The following is a 14,654-nucleotide window of genomic DNA, read 5'->3' as shown; positions in this document are numbered from 1 at the left end:
TCATTTTATAAAGATCTTTCTTCTCGTACACTGCAGCTTTTCTGCTCTGGTCTTTAGGATTTCTATTTTTTAATACAGCTACAATGAAGTATTTGGTATAGAAATATTAATACATCCTACATAAGAAAAGCCTAACACTGCTCCTCACCTCTATGGTGCGCCAACAGCCACTAGATGGCACTGGCTGAGCTCCATTTCGGTGTGCACATACACACACACATGTGTGGCCATTTTTGACAGTGAATAACCACGCAAGACACAACCGTGACGCTACTGCGGTGCGGAGCGTACTTGTGTGCAAATAATACCAGATGCAGGGGAGCAGACGCATGTACAGAGCACACGTGATGCCATTGCCTTGCAGTTTCTTTCCCACTTTACAGAACATTTAGATAGCGGTTTAGTGTCCAATGTTGGACGATTTGCAAAGCATATAGTATAAAATCTGGGGGAAGGAGCACAGCTACAGTATGTGAGTACACATAATCTATATAATAAGTTGAAGAGTGTGTGTGCGTGTGTGTGTGTGTGCGTGTCTGTTGCATTGCAGGCACACCGTGGGACTCAGAGCCGCCAAATTTGGCAACAAGGTTCCTCTGGACCTGTTGGTGTGCACCTCAAAGCCGTTTTTGGGAAATTTCACTTAGAAATGTAAAAAACACCATGGTTCGATTTGCCTTAATTAATGATCTGGAAAAAAGATCGCCGATCTGGGAAACCGAAGACAAAGGAACAACACCACACCTGAGTTCATTGCTGTCATTTAGGGCGGTATTCAATGAGGCTGATTCGCCATGTTTTTATGGCGATTTTGTGCTGTAAGGCGAATTTTTGACTAAAACGGTGAATCACCCTATTTAATGACCAGATGGCGAATACATTTCAAGGTTTTTTTCGCCATGATTCACCGAGTAGCAATCGCTATCTTTTTATGGTGAAGTGGAATGTGAACTTTTAAAATAAAGTGTTTTGTTTTTTACATTTGGTGTAAAAAAAACAGGAATTTTATTCTGAGGAGGGGCATGCTATTTTTATTCATGTGCTGTAAGCACATGAATATATATTTAATAAAAAAAATATATATATATATATTTTTTTTACACAGACCAGCCAGCAGGGGGCCGGAGCCGAGCCGCTCATTAGATATTCATATATTCACTGCACCCGATCATTACATATGCATGATCGGGTGTACTGAATATACCTGGTCCCCTGCTGGCACCCCCGGGGGTCCCCTGCTGGCACCCCCTGTGCTGCCTGGCACCCGGGGAGCCCACCTCCCCCCCACAAACATTCTGGGGCAGGCAGGGAGACTTCCATCTCCCTGCCTGCCGCCGTCCTCGGGCTCCCTGCGGCATCGCCGCAGGAGTTAAAATACGCCAGTCAGGGGCAGTGAATACTGGAGCCGGCGAGGCTCTGGAACGCAGCGAGCAGTGGCGAATGTGCAGCGAATCCTAAACAGGATTCACTGCACATCGCCAAAATGCTCATTGAATACTGCCCTTAGTATGAATGCAAACACATTCTAGCATTATGTTGAAGGCTTTCACCAATTGGGAATTATGTTGTTGGGGAAATACATAGACCACACATTACACAGACACACACACACACGTACACATTGTACACACACACACACACACACGCACCCACACACAGTACACCATATACGCACAAACAGCGCACTACACACACTGTATACGTAGCACACCACACACACTTACACATTGGACAGATAAACACAACACACACACATACATAACACACTACAAGCAGTACAACACACACCCATATACTGTACACTACAACACACCCAAAAACAGTACAACACACTCAAACACACAGAACACACACACACTTACCCCTTTTACAACAAAAAACCTGGATCCGACATGGCATTTGAAACACGGACCAAGCCAAGTCGGATCCGGGATTTGCACCGTTTACACTGTGGTGCCTACCTGCAGTGTAGACGAGGTGGCGCTTGAAGATGACATCATCTCCAAGTTCTGGGACCGCGATCACCCCTGCCAGGACCGCTGATCATCAGCCTGGGGGCAAGCCTAGCACCAAATTAAGCTGTTGGCCTGCCCCCAGTCCCCGTGCACCCCCGTCTGCGAGGTGAATGGATGCTGCACACAGACATCCACTCACCTCCTCCCTGACTCCACTGCTGTCTGCAGAGTAGAGCAACCTCCATACTGACCACAGGATGCTGCGGTCCCCCATTGATGTAAACAGGAGCCGGGTCAGATGGGATGAATGTGACATGTAGTGTGACATAGAGGTGCATGTCCCTGCCTCACCCCACCATCTCTGTCCCTGCGTCACCCCGCCATCTCTGTCCCTGCATCACCCCGCCATCTCTGTCCCTGCATCACCCCGCCATCTCTGCCCCTGTATCACCCTACCGTCTCTGTCCATGCATCACCCCGCCATCTCTGTCCCTGCATCACCCCGCCATCTCTGTCCCTGCATCACCCCGCCATCTCTGCCCCTGTATCACCCTACCGTCTCTGTCCATGCATCACCCCGCCATGTGGCATAATGTGAATTTTGGCTTAATCCAGGTGGCATAATGTGAATTTTGGCTCAATCCGGGAGGCATAATGTGAATTTGGGCTAATTCCAGGTGGCATGATGTGAATTTTGCCTCAATCCATGTTGCATAACGTGAATACCGTGTATACCAGGTTGAACTAGATGAACGCAAGTCTTTTTTCAGCCTTACCTACTATGAATTTTGGCTCAATTTATGTAGCATAATGTGAATTTTGGCTCTTTCCGGGTGGTATAATGTGAATTTTTTTTGCTCATTCTGTGTCACATAAGGGGAATTTCGGCTCTTTCCGCATGGCATAACAATTAAGGTGCAAGTGTAAGGGGGTCTACTACTGTTTTGCATAATGTGTATAAGGGGCATACAGCATGGTACACTATACTCAAGGACATGTCTTATTTGAGTGGCGGCACCCTCTTTTTCTGGAGTGTGCACATAACTTCAGCCTTTAATTTCCCATACCTTACCATACCCCCACTTCATAATTTCCACTTCGACCATTGCACACACATATTTATACGTAGCGCACCTCACACACTTACACATTGGACAGATACAACACACCACACCACAGTACACACACCCATATACACTTTAACACACACAAAAACAATACAACGCACACAAACACATAATAATAAATGCATCATAGGTGCTAAATCTCAGGAGTGGATGTGGAATTAATCAACACACACCAGCTATCAAGTCAGGAGTGGTGCGTTTCAAACGACAACACCACCCCTGATTTCATTGCTGGCATTGAGTATCAATGCAAACACATTCTAACATTATGGTGGAGGTTTTAATAAATTACAATCTTGAGCCATAAATGCAGCATAAGACAACATTTAACAGCAATTTTGGAAATAAAAAAAAAAACAATGTTGTCCCGGGCAACGCCGGGCGGGTCAGCTAGTGTACAATAGAATGTAATTTGTCAGGAACTTACTGGGTGTCTTTTTTGCACAACACAGTCTGTGCTGTACAGTAGGTGGCCAGTAAAAATACTATTGTATAAAAATAGGTATCCGGACTATTGTTAGACAGCACTTACATCGACAGCCATTACATCGACACCATTAGTTCGACAGCTCAATAGGTCAACATGGTTTTAGGTCGACATACCATTAGGTCGACATGTCATTAGGTCGACAGCTCATTAGGTCGACATGTTTTTAGGTCGACACTACCATTAGGTCGACAGTGTCTATGTCGACAGTCAAAAGGTCGACATGGGTTTTTTCACTGTTTTTTGAGCCGACATGTGCCGACAGGCGGTATTTCATGCCCTACTATCCTCTAGGGCGTGGTGGGAGAATAAAATAGTGTGCCGAGCGCAGCGAGGCACCGTGCCCGAAGCATTGCGAGCGAAGCGAGCGATGCGAGGGGCTGCGGTACACTTCAAACTGTGTCCATGTCAACTGTGTCGACATTTCGGTCAAAAAACAGTGAAAAAACCCATGTCGACCTTTTGACTGTCGACATAGACACTGTCGAACTAATGGTAGTGTCGACCTAAAAACATGTCGACCTAATGAGCTGTCGACCTAATGAGCTGTCGACCTAATGACATGTCGACCTATTGGTATGTCGACCTAAAACCATGTCGACCTATTGAGCTGTCGAACTAATGGTGTCGATGTAATGGCTGTCGATGTATGTGCTGTCTAATATCCGTCCCAGACCCATAAAAATAAACTGTATACATTGTACTGTAAATACTGCTGCATTTTGTTTATCTGCTACTTGGTCCCTCAATCTGCCCCTAGGACTCCATTTGGAAAGCTTATATGGGGCTCAGGCCACCCCTTACGGAGCTGTGCTAGGCATACATTTCCCAATGTGCGACTACGTAGTATAATGTAGCATACCATACAGTATGTACAAAACAATGACGGACAGAGAAAATAATCAAAAAGGGGAATTCCAAAACATGAGGAGATCCTGGGACAAATGTAATAGGGTGAGAGTTTCAGAAAGTGAGAGATTTTGGGAGAGTTTTCCCATGTTTTTTAAAGCAGCAATCAATTACATGGCAAAATCAACCTGGTTTTGCAGTGTAATTGATTGCTGCTTTAAAAAACATGGGAAAACTCTCCCAAAATCTCTCACTTTCTGAAACTCTCACCCTATTACATTTGGCCCCCTGAGTGGGATTTGAACCTTCTGTAGGCAGCAGTGGTGCAAGTAGAATTTTTTTGTTGGTGCAGTAGCGCACGCAGGGGGGGTTTCTGAGTACCCAGAAACCCCCCCAGGAGTCTAAGGACCCTAGGCTGAAAGCTGAGGGTCCCCTCTTTCCATGGGTACAAGAATTTTAAAAATCGGCCCTTGGGAACCGGAGATATCTGACTTCAAAACAGTGGTCCCCATCCAAGCCTGTTAATTGCTCTTCCCAGTCAGATATTTCAGGTTCTGTCTGATTTAAAGTTTTTCTGAGGGTATATTCCAAAAGCTGGGACTCTCCCTCTATGATGGACACTAGCAGCTTGTCTCTACTGTTCCCAGAACCAGAGATATCAGCCTTGCAGCAGCTGGTTACTGCTCCAACTCCACACACCTGGTATGTAGTTTTATATACTCATTGGCAGATTGCTCTGCCTCCTGAATTCTGATCCCCTAGTCCCCAATACCATTTGGTAGGTGGGATTCTCTAGTTTTTAATTCCATTAAAATCTAAGAAATCTATTTCTGGGAACTGGAGATATCTGCAGTCAAGTAAGCTGTCCTCCCACCAGATAATTATGAATAATAAGCCCACTCCACTATACACCCCTCCTCTGCATATTAAACATCCTCTACCACCCTGGAAGTTATGTTTCAGAGCCCCTTCATTCAGCCAAATGCCCCCTTCTCCCACCATCTGTGCAGTAAAGGGATAATTAGTGGAAATTACTGATCCAGGCCCTACATGCTGAGTGGTTGATATAATACCCCCTACCACCTGCGGGACATCAAAGCTTCCCCCACCCCTACCGCTGGAGGATCGGTAGGGGCCCCAATACATTGCTATGCCCAGGGGTCTACACTGCTGTTATGTATGTATATATATATATATATGTGTGTGTGTGTGTATATTATTATTATTATTTATATACATTTGGCCTATCTATAATACTTTAACTGACCCGGCAAATACTGGGTCACCTAACTGTCCAACTCCGTGCTTTGCTCCGCCCCTCTGGAAACCCCCTTCTGAAAATCCTGCGTTTGCCACTGTGGTGGTACTGATAGCCTCCACCAAACATGGGCATACAGCACCAATCATAACGCTGGGTGGGCGGGCTGCGGATGCATTATATTTAGACTTAAAATTAAAATAGAAATGACAGTGGATCAGGGGTAAGTGGTACTGCGTACCTGCAACATATTTCTTACAGGTACTCTGTACCACTCGTACCCCCTTACTTGCAACACTGGTAGGCAGACACAGCAAGTAGAAAGCTGTGGCTTTAACCACTTGGCCATTAAAGCTACTATACCTCTGCCCTGTTAGCTCGTATACTCCTTATTCAGGAACCAGTGGTGGTCCTGCCTTTAGACTTAAGGGGGGCTGCAATTTCCTGGGTACTGCTCATTGCAAACAGTCATTCATTATTTGCAGGTTATTAGTTTCATTTGCGCTGTACTAGTGTTTTTGCACAGAATGGCTTTCTGTTGGAAGCTATTGCTGTCATCGCTCCATGTACTGGCAGCCCAAGAGGGGGAGGAGATTCCAGCTCTGTGTATGATGAGCAGTAGCAGCTTCCAATAAAAATCTACTACATGCTGAACAGCCCATAGGGTTGGGCTGTTGCTGTGTCTGCCCTGCTGCTTCATGGAGCCTGGTGAGAGGAGGTTACCAGCGTCACTATCACAGACAGCCAGCACCAGAGCTCTGGAGGTGTGTGTGTGTGGGATGCCTGCGGGGGAAGCAACGGAGCTCTGGGTCCGGTCACTTCCAGCCAATGGGCTAGGATGGCTCTCACTCCAAGCCTATAGTGGTGGGCAGGTGCTTAACCCCTAGTCCGCCGCGGCTGATGCACCAAAACTGTAGGAGTCCCCCCTGCGTGAGGTGAGGGTGATGCACAGTGCAGCCAGGACTCAGGAGCAGCAGTGAGGTATACAGCACAGGGTAGCACTGCTTTATACTGTATTACACCATACAGGCACTGCATAATTCAATATAGGGAGCAGCACTTGCACTGCATAACTCACTATAGGAAACAGCACAGGCACTGCATCTATTAACATAACCTTAATCCGGCCCTGCATGGAGGGCATAGGGTGTAAACACAGACCACAAAACGGCATTGAAACGGTAAATTACCGTTTCACATATGCGGTGTGAAATGGGTTTAAGCTGACTGACCTGTTTTTAGAAACGTTTAAAAATACCGGGTTGATGACGTTTTTGCGGCCTGAAAGCAGCATAAGATGGGAGTTCTATTAAAAATGGGATGCTTTGCGTATGGGCAACCAATCATATTCTATCTAGTATCTTCTAGAACAGTGGTTCTCAAACTCGGTCCTCAGGACCCCACACAGTGCACGTTTCCATATCTCCACACAGAGGGGTTTATTCTGGTTCAGGCGGCTGGGCCGTAAGCGTACGTTCCGGTTTTTTTTTTTTATCTGCGCGTGTGTACCTTCTGTAATGCGCAGGCGCGACGACTCCACAACGCTCACGGACGGTTGTTTCCGTGCGAAAAAACCTGTCCGAAAGAGTACGGTCATCGTGGGCGGCATAGGGGCGTGTTGAGGGGAGCGGCCGAAATAATGAGGAAAACTGGGCGTAAACATGGGCGTACACGGGGATGTGCACAACAAATGTACGCTGCTACAACCGCTCGATTGGCCAAATTTTTAAAACATTTATACACATTCAGTAAGTGTTTTCATATACTTTAAACAGCAGCACACTCATGCTGTGTACACACGGTCCGATTTCCTTTCCGATGTTGACGATATCGTCAACATCGGATCGGCATCGGATCAACATCGGATCAACATCGGATGCAGATCGCAAGGGTTTTAACCCTTGCGATCCCGATCCGATCCCAATGTGCGTTCATGTATCGGAAGCCAGAAAGTCTTGGCTGCCTTGTCTATATAGTGCAGATCTGCACTATATAGTCAAGATAGGATGCAAATCGGATGTGCCTTAAGATACTATCCACAATCCTATCTGATCAGATCGTGGATAGGATCTTAAGGCACAACTAAAGGTACCCATACACTAGTAAGATTTATCTTCAGATCTGGCTGGTTGGAACAAAAACATGGTTATGGATGAGTGACAGTTTGTCAGTTTTCCAGCATATCCAAGCAAATGGTCAACTGTCATTTGCTCTCATCCATAACCATGTTTTTGTTCCAACCAGACAGATCTGAAGATAAATATGCGTGTGTATGGCCACCTTAACGTTTGTACACACCATCAATCTACACAAGTCGACATGTGTCAACGTTATCACTCTAATACAAACATATTTTTGTTCATTTTGCGAAAAATACATAAACCACATCTAAGACCTACAAGGATGTGCCAGCAATATTCTAAGGCCATGGCCACTATTTTGTACACAATTTTTGTATAGTACCCAAAATACATAACTGTACCACTTTCTGATCTGCTATGAATTGGATGTTACTACACTCTGGATGTAAAATGCCACCAATCACATTATTGCAATCACATCTCTCTAACAAAGGATTCCTACATCTGCTTATGACACTGAAAACTCATATGTTACAATATTTAAACATGTTTGTTCACAATTAATTTTATCATGTTTGGTCGACTCACACATCTTTAACATACCTGTACCAAGACATGACTGTTTTTTTAGGGAGGACACATATGCATTCCTACACAAATGTACATTTTGATCCCTGTTTGCCTACCTCACCCACTCCATGACGAGAGCATTGTTCTGGACCTGCTTTTACCTACTAATGTAGGAGTTACCTCACCTGCACAGAAACTGCTTTCTCACCTATTAAGTTGCTCTGCACATGTGCTGACACAAACTAATTAGATGGGAAAAGTTGGATATGAACATGTGAATGGCCATGGAGAGGGTTACACATGGGAAACTTCTACAACACGTCAATAAATGCACAAACATTCCCTGGTCAGTAAGTACACATAAATGTATTATTTGTTTGACACAAGAAATTACACATACAACAATTGTGTGTTAATTTTGAAATTAAATTTATTTGCTGTTCAGCATCACAGCTTATGTGACAATTTAATATCATAAATAAAAATAAAATATAAAATATTGACACAAATAACAATCAGCAAGAACAACAGGTTGCATATTTCCAAACATGTGTTACCCTGCAAATGCAATGGTGAAAGAAATGTGGACACCAGAATACGACCTGCAACAACCAGGGACAATACTAAGCATGATACACACCACCAAAAATAAAACCTGCATTTCTAGAGGTCAAAATAAGCACTTTACTGCCCTTTGCACGAAAATGGATAGATGGCCAACTCAGGAAGTGGATACACAGTGCAATTTAAAACTTTGGGATCCAAACACAGAGGAAGTGACCCAGGTGTCATTATTTTGGCCCTTTTTTCCCCTTTTTGGATGGGGCCTTGGGGACAGGGGCCTTTGGCACTGAAGGCTTGCGCCGTCTTGACCCAGTGGACAGAGGAGGGTCAGCAGAGGTGGTAGCTTGTGGAGCAGCTTGGGGTGGGCCAGCAGATGGGGGATTGTCCCTTTGGGACCTGGAGGTGGTCAGCAGCTCCGCCAGAATGTCATGCCACTAAATGCCACTAAATGCACATACATATCTCACTATGCAGAAATGACAGCAGCCATGGGCAAATTATGCACCTCCACCTGTTGTGAAACTACACATCCCACCATAGCTTGACAGTGTTGATAATATGGAGTTATTTCACTATGGGAAGGCATGCTGGGATGTGTAGTTTCTCACCAGCTACATATGCACAGTTTTGAAATCCTTGTTTCAGTAGCATCATCAGGAACTTGTTACTACAACTCTTTTTCTACAACACACTTTCTGTTGTCCCATCACATACTTCACATGAGCAGAACTGTGCCCATAACCTCACATTACACCAATGGTGCATGTTTCATATATAAATGTGGGTTATTAGACATGGTTGTGTTCACATGTGTCATTGAAGTGTAGCACTATCTACAAGCACACCTTTCTATTATTCTCTAAACATACATGTAACATATGTACACACATATGACACTATCAGGGGGACAAACACACTTGCCTTTTCTTCACTGATGCCAAATCTCTGACCACTGTTGACACCTGGTTCACTTCCTCTGTGATCTTCTCCCAAAGCTTTCTCCTTGCACTGGCACCGGGCTTCCTGGTAGGTAATTCTATCCATTCTCGTGCCCTGGGAACTAAAATTCTCAATCCTGCCTCTAGAAATGCAGGGTTTATCTTTTTGGTGGTGGTATCCTGCTCAGTACTCGGCCTAGATGGTGCAGGTCATGTTCTGGTGGCCCCAGTTCTCTCACCATGCAGCTGCTGGGTCACACATGTTTGGAAAGATGCAACCTCTTGTTCTGCCTGGTTGCTTGGCCCTTGTGGAGCTGGTGGCGTTGTTAGTGAGGGGCCCCCTTGCTCTTGGGCCCTCCTCCGCTCCTGCTCCCTCTGCCTCAAACTTTCAAGCAGGGATTCTGCTCATGCTCTTTGTAGGGCGTCCTCAGCTGCGGAATCATCTGAGCTAGACATGTTTGCAGCAATTATGGCCAGCATCTGACTGGATATTTATATGGTAATCTCCCGCCTTGAACAAGGGGGCGTATATTTTTCACTGCAATGTAGTAGCTAATTTACGCTGATATTTCCCGCCAATATTTCCAGCCGATAATTTCCGCCGTTAATTACCGCGGAAATTACGCAGGTCTCAACGCACCTGAGCATTCACCTGTACAATGCACATACACAAGTTGTTGACCATTGTGTGCTACATGTTGAAATGTGTGCACATGTCATTCCAATGATGAGTGTTTTCATGTGGTCTCTGTGGGAGTACGTGTATGCTTTCTTAAACCAATGTATTAACATACCAATGTTACAATGCTTTCCTTACTTTTGTTATAAGGAATAACTTGTCATACACCAACATGTTGTATGTGCCTTGTTATCAGCGTATGTATTAGTAGATGGTTGCGTGTATAATTTTTCACACACTGTATATACAGTACGTCTCTCTCTACATTGAAAGCATAATGTATGTTATGGTGTGCATATCGGAACGATCCACGAAAGTTTTTATTCGCATACATATTGTTAATGTACGATTGATTAATAAAGTTAACAATAAAAAACTAGGTTTTAGACCAATCAGCAACCACCAAAAGTTATATATGTACCTGCAATTAATAACTGCACCATTGCCAATATGTCTTCATCAAGGGTTAACCCCTTTTCTAATGAAGAGCTGCTGGCGTTGGTCCAAGTCATGGACCGGCGCCTGGGGCCCAGGGGCCCATATGTCTCAAATAATGAGAAGCGTTGGGCGTATAACGCTGCCCGCTGCTTAATCTACGCCCGGACCGGCATCCGCAGAAGCCTGGGGCAGGTGGAGCGGCGCCGGTCTGACCTGCGGCGGAGGCAGCCAGAGCTGCTATGCTCCATTCGGCGCCATATATAATTTTCAAATATGTATGCGTTTTTTGCAATGATTTCTGTAGTTTTTAAACATGTGCATGAGTATGTGGGTGTATATGGGGGGTATATGGGGTGTATATTGGGGGTATATGGGGGTGTATATGGGGGGTATATGTATACCCTCAGATTTTGTGTGTAGCATATGTATTTGTTAGCATGATAAATGTATTAAATATATCTGAAATGATCATTTTTAATGTTATGAGCATCACTAATGTGAATTTTTCTTTCTCTCTTTTTCATGCAACCCAACCTTCTATTTCTATACCATCAACATGAACATTTCAGCACGCGCCAGGGCACGCATGGAAGCCCGGGATGAGGCAGCCCGGGAGGAGGCAGCCCAGGAGGAGGCAGCCCAGGAGGAGGAAGCCCAGGAGGAGGCAGCCCAGGAGGAGGCAGGCCGGGAGGGGGCCGAAATAGATCAGGAAGAGGAGGAGGAGACATTGGGGCCTGCTGGTGACCACCACATCTCAAGCTCTTCTTCCACCAGCCACTCCCCTACCCCCACCCACACCCCTACCCCCACCCACACCCCTACTCCCATCCCCTCCCCACCCCATTTCCAACCCCCCTACAACTCCCCACCCCAAGCCTTACCAATCCCCACTCCAACCCACTACCTCTATCCCAATTCCCATCCCATCCCCCTTGCTCCTGACCCCCCCTTCCAGAAACACCGGCCACCCATCCAGCGGAGACCAGGATGGCACAACGAGCAGTAAGTAAATAATGTGCCTAATGTTTACATACACATTTCTACACATAAACAAACACAACACCCACATATGTGTATCCAACATCATCATTAGTTGCAACATATTACTGCAAGTCGACCCTGAGGTGTTGCGTGTCCTCCTCCAGGAACAAGTGTCCCTTTGGTGTATTTTTTGAGTCTTAGCACACCTCACCCTTTGAGTAATTGACAGAACAGTACATCCAATGACATATCCTACAGTAGTGGTGTTGAAGTTATGTGGGCCCAGCTGTTGTGTAACTACACTTCCCAGCATGATGTGGAACATTAATTTATAGGTTGGTTTGTTAATAGTGTGTGAGGCCATGCGGATGCATGCTTTTCTAAATTTGATGTATGCCTATAATTTGTACAGCAATGGACAACATTTTAATAAGTAAGGAGTGGTTATGCCACAACAATGTCAGTACCCTTAACTAGCACAGGTTAATTGTGAGGTTAGAGGTGATTCCCCCACCACAAACCTCCCAATTGTGATAGAGCATACATTCATCCAATAAGGAGGAATTTATTTCATTTCATGTAATATGTACAGTATGTGTGTGAAAACATAATACTAATTAGTACTGTGTTCACAGCATACCCATCTTCAATGTAGTTGAAAAATGTATGTGGCCTTCACACTTAACTCACAAATTCATATTATGTTACAATGCAACAAACATTTGTGTATATTATATATTAATTATAATGTGTTTTTCCCCTTCACTACAGACACTGAACAGCACCAGGAGGAGGTGGCCAATATAATGAGGGAAATATTCCTGACTTTATTTTATTTAAATATTCTTTTTGGACGTCTGGATGCCCTCATGTAATTTGTTTTTATCCCCCCTTATTATGTTTGTTAACAATAAAAGTTTTTGTAAAGTTAGAAGTTGCCTGTGTTTTTAATCATAAATATGTGAGAGGGTTTGTAAGGGCAGGTACATACAGATGTGTAATGTAAGTTATATTGGTAATTTGAGGTGAGGGGTAACGAATGATGTGTGAATGTGTGTGTTTTTGGGTGAAATAACACATAGTGAAAAGGCATGATTTTTTATTGTTGTTAGATTAAAACATCACACATAACATCAGGGTAGGTATACATGTTACAAAATCGGATTAAACTAATTATTGACATAATTTTGTACATACACAGAAACACCACCATGACTTTATTTAAATGTAAAAGCAATGTGGGGACACATAGATAGTGATTAAAATGCAACATTAGAACATAATAAATATACATGTAAGGAGGGGTAAAATGTATATTTATTAGGCTGTTCATTAAGGTAGACAATTGAGGTCATATAAAACAATAATTGAATAACAATTAGAATTTCATTTAATTGGCTTAATCATAGTTGAAAGGCTAGATTAGCAGGTCCATATATGTGAAGGGTATGCCAGCGTGCACAGACGTACGCTCACTCTCACGATCGGTGACATACGCTGAGGTTTCCATTAAAAACAATAGAGACCAGTCCGTGCACGCTCAGATAGCCACAAGATGTCGGTGGGAAAACAGACGAGAGACGTCCGTAAAACGGTGGCGTACGCTCTGTTGTACGCCAGTTGTCGGAGTCTAAGCGGTGATCCGTCCGTGTACGGTGGCGTACGCTCAAGTGTACGCCACTCCCCTTTGTCTGTGTTTGTGACCGTCCGTATGCGGATGTTTTGTGGGTGGACTTTCGCTCAACGTTCGCGTACGGGAAACGTACACTGATACGGAACGTAGGTACGTTTGGCCGCCGCAACCAGAATAAGGTCCAGAATCACAAGTGAACTAATTAGCTGCACCTGTAGATCTTTTAAAATGTGTCAGTAAGTAATGAGTGCACCTGTGCATCAGGTAGTTGATCTGGAAACCGTGAACTGTGTGGGGGACTTGAGAACTAATGCCGCCCATACACGTCCCGATGCAGGCGTGCATTCTCTGCTTAACTAGCATCCATTATATCGCATTGCCTGCGCTGTGCATGCAATGCGATGCAATGTGGTGAAAACTAAGTACAAAAAGTATGTACAGCACATACTTTTTGTACTGTGCGATGAGGTGTCGCGGGAGCTCGCACCTCAAAGCACACATTGCACAGCCCGCATCGGGACGTGTATGGCCACCATTAGGTTGAAAACCACTGTTCTAGAATGTGCTAAATAAATACAAAGGGTTTTTGATCTTGCGCTTTAAGGGGCGTATTCAATGTAGGGTCACAACTGTCGGGGTGGCCCAACAGCCGTGACCCCGTCCCGTTCTTGGCTAGCTTGACAGGGATTTTGCAGGTGGGTTTTAATGTCCTGCCTGCCGAGCACCGAGAAGGGGGCTTTGCCGTGAGAAGTAGCTGGAAATCAGCGAGCTGCGGCTTGGAGCTCATCAATGCCTGGCCGTTCTCAGCAGAACGTGCTCCACTACTTGTGAAGTCGGGCACGTTCTGCCGAGATCCCTGTTCAATGCTCAGGGAAGACAGCATTGAGTAGGGCCCCGCCACCATTTCCCCCTTCAGGAATGGTGGCGGGAGATTGAATATCGCCCTAAGACTTCATTTAGCATCTAGAAAAAGGGAAACACCCAACCTTAGTTGAACAAACAATCACACAAAATGTTTAAGGTGACCAGCGCTGAAGCCGATGGTGACAGTAGCAGTTAACTCTGATTTGTTTGTTCTCTCTTTAAATTAAAGC

Source organism: Crinia signifera, chromosome 3 (genome assembly GCF_055691185.1).
Source record: "Crinia signifera chromosome 3, ASM5569118v1, whole genome shotgun sequence".
In the NCBI taxonomy this organism is placed as follows: domain Eukaryota; kingdom Metazoa; phylum Chordata; class Amphibia; order Anura; family Myobatrachidae; genus Crinia; species Crinia signifera.
This window is presented reverse-complemented; position numbering follows the sequence as displayed.